The sequence below is a fragment of the Urocitellus parryii genome, chromosome 4 (genome assembly GCF_045843805.1).
Source record: "Urocitellus parryii isolate mUroPar1 chromosome 4, mUroPar1.hap1, whole genome shotgun sequence".
Taxonomy (NCBI): domain Eukaryota; kingdom Metazoa; phylum Chordata; class Mammalia; order Rodentia; family Sciuridae; genus Urocitellus; species Urocitellus parryii.
The window spans coordinates 14,264,134-14,270,824 of NC_135534.1; the positions used below are offsets into that span (position 1 = coordinate 14,264,134).

At 37.7% G+C, this 6,691-nt stretch overlaps 1 pseudogene; it reads left to right on the plus strand.

Annotated features, from left to right (window-relative positions):
* The first annotated feature begins 3,410 nt into the window (after positions 1-3,410).
* On the plus strand, positions 3,411-4,351 carry LOC113195154 (olfactory receptor 5B3-like; annotated as a pseudogene).
* Positions 4,352-6,691: the final 2,340 nt, after the last annotated feature.

Below are 6,691 nucleotides of genomic sequence, written 5' to 3' on the forward strand. Positions count from 1 at the left end.
AAAGATATCACACACATACAGGTATCAATGAAAATAAATCTCAAATGCATTTTTTTCTAAATTCAAGATGCCAGAACAAAAGACATATTCTGAGATTCTAGTTATAAAAAATTACTGCAAATCTAAAATTATATGGACAAAAAGAGCTGAGAGCTTAGTGCTTGCTAGGTGCCAAGGCTGGGAGATGGGCGTGATCACAAATAAACTTGAGAAAAATTTATTACAGGGGATCAGGGTAGTGGTAACATGGATATGCATTGGACTACACTTTTAGAGCCATGTACTAAACAATGCACACATTATTATTTGTAAATTGCACATTAATTAGAAGTGAAAAAAGAAATGACAAGTACCAATTAAAAAAAAAGAAATGACAAGTGACAAAAATAGATATGGCTACACTCAAAATATCCAGCTGAGTCCCAACAGGAAGTGTAATTGCTTCTTCCTGAGGAAAGTGGGATGAGGATGCCTCCTGGGGAACACCCCCAGGGAGCTCATGTCTCTGTAATTCCCCTCTGGGTCAGGAGCATTGCCCTCTGAAGTCCAGCAGGAACCCTGGTGATTTCATTTTAAAAGGATCAGACTGCACAGTGGTCAGCTTTGGTCATCACTTATTCATATGAATGTTCATATTTGTTAGTGCAGGAAGGTCTTCTTTTGACCTGAAGATTCAGTGGGAATCTGCCACATCATCAAAGAAAATGTCCAAAATAAAAATCGCACTGAGTGACCTCAAAATAATAACCTGTTAGCACGTTGTTTTGTGTACTTTCCTTTATTTGCTACTTGCAAACACAACTCTGTGGACTATGTGGGAGACGACATTTTATAATCTTATTTTACAAATAAGGAGAAAGCAATTGAGTCCTCTAAGAACACAAAGAGAATGTGTGGTAAATCGATGGCCTGAAACCATACGTATGTCTTTGTCCTGTTTTTTTGCTGTCTTGAAAAACTTTGGAACCTCTTGATTGCTATTTGCAATAGAGCTTCTCCAACAGTATCTGTGCATTACTCAAAGGAAGAATTTCTGATTTCAAACACACTATTCAGAACTGACTGCCTCTCATATTCAAGGAACGAGGTAAGCTTCTATATTCAATATATACTTTTAGTGAAAACTATAGTCCATACAAAAGTAATAGTAACATAAATCCTGAATTTTTTGAGCACAAAGATAAGGGTTTTGAATGTTTTTCTAAAGCACTTTAGTGAAAATGTTATATATATTAATATTCCATTACTGGGGAGTTTAATGAGATTTATGAAACATTAGCATGCTGCCATCTAAAAATATTAACAATAAATTATATAGATGAGGCTTTGGATAGGTGGGCCTTTAAATTTGTTTATCATCAGGTAGCCTCTTATATAAGGCAATAAATGAACAGAGCAAAAAGACCTTTCTTTAAACTAAATGGGCATCTTTGGTCACCAATGTTAATATTTTTCATGTATGCAGGTCTTTTTCTGACCTGAAGATTTGATAGGAATCGCAACCATGGTCGAGGAAAACCCCCAAGATAAAAATTGTAAGACTTTTAGCAAGATTAGAATTTCATTTTAACATCCCCCAATCCCATAATCTGATTTTTATATTATTGGCCCATCTGCCCATGTAGACAGTGATGCAGGTAAAAGGAATGGCTTCTGATTAGGAATGAAACAGGGTTTAAATATCAAATCTTGAATCTTCTCCAGACTAGCTTTGAAATTATAGAATATCACTGACTTCATAAATAATCCATTGCCTTCATTGGCAAATAATAAATTATAAAAATACCTACTTTACACACACACACACACACACACACAGAGTCACATGCATATTTATATACAAAGCTCTTTTCATATGTTGTGATACTAGAAGTGGTTTGGCAAACATTAGCCCTTATGGTCTAGGTTTGTCAGGTGTAATTGTGCATGAAGCAGGAGGAGAATAATGGGAAATAGAAGTTGGCAGAGGATGGAGATACTTCTAAAGGCTCAAAATTCAAATAAAAAGATTTAAAAGTACTCTTGCTATTTTATAAAACATTCAAATAAAAATCTTCAAGCATAGACTTTCCACCAAAACACAACTTCAGGCTAAAGGAAATCCAAAAACTATGAATTCTTGGCTCTCAAAATGTGCAGTTTAATCATGACATGGCAGAAATGAGAAAGAGAAAGACTCAGGCTGGAATACAGATTTCAAGGAAAAAGAAGAGCTCACATGGAATCAACAGAGCAGCCAATCAGAAAGCCAGACCACCAAGGGAGTGCCTCTTACTGGAGGGTGCATAAAATCCATGAGGTTTTGAGACTTTAGACTGTGTCCAAAGGTGAAGCCCCATGTGTTGCCACCCTCATTTCTCAAACCACACACAGGCCAGTGTTCCTTCTGCACAAGAATAGTACAGCTAGCAGCTGGCCAGCTGTGCCAAACACATCACATTTCACTCATTTTTTTAAAAAATGGATTATTTCACTATAACATCTTGAAGGAGGACTAATGTGTGTGTGTGTGTGTGTGTGTGTGTGTGTGTGTGTGTGTAGATAATGAAAATCTGTCTCAGGAAAGTTAGGTTAGTACCAGGATTCTGAGCTTGTAAATGTAGGTGGGACACATGCCTCTGTACCAGGCTCTGTACCTGATGCTATGTCCTCCCCTGCCAGAATCATCAATGCTGCTTATACACACCTCTGTGGCCCCAGATATCTCGTGACATCCACTACATATATTGCTTATTTAATTCATAGTGAAATTCCAAATTCTAAGCTTGCAGCAATGGAAACATAGAATCATTGTAAATTGCAACTTAATTTTATATGAATTAACTGGATAAACATTCTGTCAGAGTCTAAAATTGGTTTGAAAATTAATACTTCTATAAATATGAAGGTATTACCCTATCTCTGGTGTGTCACAATCTAAATAAAAGTAACAACTATTCAACTTAATAAACTTGTGGAGAAATCAGGGAATATAGATGTAAAAGCATCTGGAGCAATTACTGGCACATTAGCTGCACAGCAGTCTATGAATTTACTAGGACAAGAAAAGATAAACTGGTTAAATTAATAATTTCAGAATTGTCATGTTGGCTAATTCATTGAATTTACAAAATTTCAGTTTATATATATATAAGATTTTTTAGATGGAGAGATGATTTCTGGTGACCCTTAATTCAACATCTTGAAGCTCTATAGACAGTGGATACACATAATATATTTTAAAACAACTAATAAATTTAATGGTAAAGTTCATGCTTTAGATATGGAGAATGTTGTAAAAAATATTATTGTGATGTGTAATTCCTATAGTACAAAAACAGGTCAATCTCACTGAAATCTCTACTGCATTTTATGCTCTGTTCCTTCATTCTTCTTGCTTCAGGGTGTCCCCTGATTCTCAAAGAACTCTGATGGAGAACAGGACAGAAGTGACCGAGTTCATCCTCCTAGGACTCACCAATGCCCCAGAACTACAGGTGGCCCTCTTTATCATGATCACCCTCATCTACCTCATCAATGTGTCTGGGAACCTGGGCATGATCCTGCTGATCCTCCTGGACTCCCGTCTCCACACTCCCATGTACTTTTTCCTGGGTAACCTGTCTCTGGTGGACATCTGCTACTCTTCAGCTGTCACTCCCACGGTCTTGGCTGGGCTCCTTCTAGGAGACACAGTCATCTCCTACAATGCGTGTGCAGCTCAGATGTTCTTGTTTGCTGCCTTTGTCACTGCAGAAAATTTCCTCTTGGCCTCGATGGCCTATGACAGCTATGCTGCAGTGTGCAAGCCCCTGCACTACACCACCACCATGACGACAAGTGTGTGTGTGTGTGTCTGACTACAGCCTGCTACCTTGGAGGTTTCCTAAATTCCTCCATCCACACTGGGGACACGTTCAGTCTCTCCTTCTGTAAGTCCAATGTGGTCCATGATTTTTTCTGTGATGTTCCAGCAGTCATGGTTCTCTCTTGCTCTGATAGACACATTAGTGAGATGGTACTTGTTTATGGAGCCAGCCTGGTGATCTCTTCTGCTCTCCTTGTTATCTTGATATCTTACATGTTCATTTTTCTCACCATTCTAAAGATGCGCTCAGGCGCAGGATACCAGAAGGCTCTGTCCACTTGTGTTTCTCACTTCACTGCAGTCTCCATTTTCTATGGGACTCTTGTCTTCATGTACTTGCAGCCCAGCTCCAGACACTCTCTGGACACAGACAAAATCGTATCTGTGTTTTATACCATGGTCATCCCCATGTTGAACCCTGTGGTCTACAGCCTCAGGAACAAAGAAGTGAAGAGTGCATTCAAGAAAGTCGTGGAGAAGGTGAAATATTCCCTAGGACTGTGAGCTGAACCTGGTAGCATGCATGGTAACCTAGCTCCAATCCTCTCTGATGTTCTCCAGGCACCCAGTGAGGTTGTAAAGCCCACACTCAGGTTAAATTCCAGATCTGATACCCTTCACTCTCAATCCTTTGTTTTTAAGAGAAAGGAAACAAATGTTGGAAATATAATACCTGAATGAGGTTGGCTAAAAGGAAATATACAATGTTTTTGTTATGCTTGTTAAAATGATGATTAAGGAGAATTGACTTATTTACTTTCCATATTCATCTCCTCTGTCATATTCCTCTACTAAAATACATAAAAAACAGGGCAAAACAACCCAATAACACAAGTGCCTCATGCAACTCATCTTGGCAGATACACATGAGAGTAAACTGTTATCTAGAGGTAACTGGTTGCTAGTGTTTACTTCAAATAATTTAATTACTTGGGATATTAAAATATCAACTTATGACTAATGTTACTTTCTTGATTAGTTGAGTAACTGTTTCAATGTAAATATGTGCTCATCTTATATTTTATTGAGAGACACAGAGCTAAAATATCTTAAATGAATTAATATTTCTGCCTTGACTGAGTCATCTTATAGAACCTATAGTTTTTCATAACACCTTTCAAAGGGATAAAGTATTCAGACTATAAAATAAAAGTAGAAAAAATACAAGTATTTAAAATGTATAATATGACTCCCAACATCCACATTGTTTTATAAATGCTTTGAGGTATTGATGATGTTAGGTCTTTTTCTCTCTGTAAGTGCTTTGGGATGCTGCTCATTAACTCTTAATTCAGTGGAGTCACATCAATGCCTGTCACTCTCACTCTTTGTCCCCAGGTCATTTACAGAGTCTCCTTGATATTTCTCCACCACCCCTGGCATGCTCACCTCAGGGTACTTGGGCTTGCTCTTCCCACTGTGTAGAAGTTCCCTTCACTACATTTGGGTCTCTGCCTAATTCCTGCATTATTCTTCCTAGTCCACACCACACTTTCCTATTGTAGAAGCAGAAGCATATAATTCAAGGAGAATGAAACACATAAGAGGTAAGGGTATAAAAATAAGCAAGAAGAAAAAATATAGAAATAATAAATTCATTTGTGGCATTGAAACCTTAAAAGAAATACATGTAATTGGAATGTGATATCAAATGATGGTGGTAACCTATCCAATCAACACAGAGAATAATGCCATGATGCCATGGATATTATAGCAAAATTGATGTTAGGGAGCCTTAAATTATTCTTGCCAAGCTAGTTGAGATGGAGGTATTTCTTAACAGGCATTCTCTATCCCTCTCTGCTCCATTATTCACATCTCTGGGTTTGTCCAAAGTCTCTCTGTCCACCATTGAACCCCAACCTTCTCCCATGGTCACTCATCTCAATGAGCAGCTACATTTCAGCTGTTTTAGGTCTTTCTTGTAGAGATGCCAGTGGGTCCTGGGTGCTCCTTGTATACCATCTTTGACATTTTTCCAAATATTTTTGATCCAGTTTTTTAAATCTGTAGATATGGAACCCACAGATACATAGGGCTGAAAGTATACTTTAATAATATAATTCAATAGCAAGAAAACAACCCAATTAAAAAGTGGGTAAAAAAATTAACTACAAACTTCTCATGAGAAGAGAAATGATCAATAGGTGCATAAAATATGCTCAACATAAGTAGCTATCAGGGAAATACAAGTCCAAAATCACAGTGAGATACCACCTTACTCCTGTTAAAATGGCTTTGTGCAAAAAGACAAAAGATAACAAGTTCTTGAGAGGAAGTGAAGAAGGTTGGCCTTTGTGTACTGATGGTAGGAATGTAGCTTAGCACAGCCATTATGGAAAACAGTATAAATAAGTCCTCAGAAAACTACAAAAAGAACTACCACATGATTTAAGAATACCATTACAGGAGATAAAGAAAAAAAATATCCATCAGTATGCTAAGGAGACATCTGTACTCCCATGTTTCCTGTATCAATATTCACAACAGCCAAAACAGGGAATAACCTATGTGTCCCTCAACAGATGAATGGATAAAGGAAATATGTTGTATACACATGATGGTATCCTATTAAGCCACAAAATGGAAGGAAATCCTTCCTTTGTGACATAGATGAACCTGGAGAACATGATGGTAAGTGAAATGAGTCAGACACAGAAAAGCAAATACTGCGAGATTTGCTCACCTGTCAAATAGCAGGCAGTTAATTCCACAGAAGTTGAGACTTGACTAGTGGCTCCAGGGGCTTTGGAAGCATGAGGCAAGGACAGGTTGGGGGTGACTGGCAAACAAGTCTTATCTATAGTTAGATAAGAGGAGTAAGTTCTAATTTCTAATGCACAG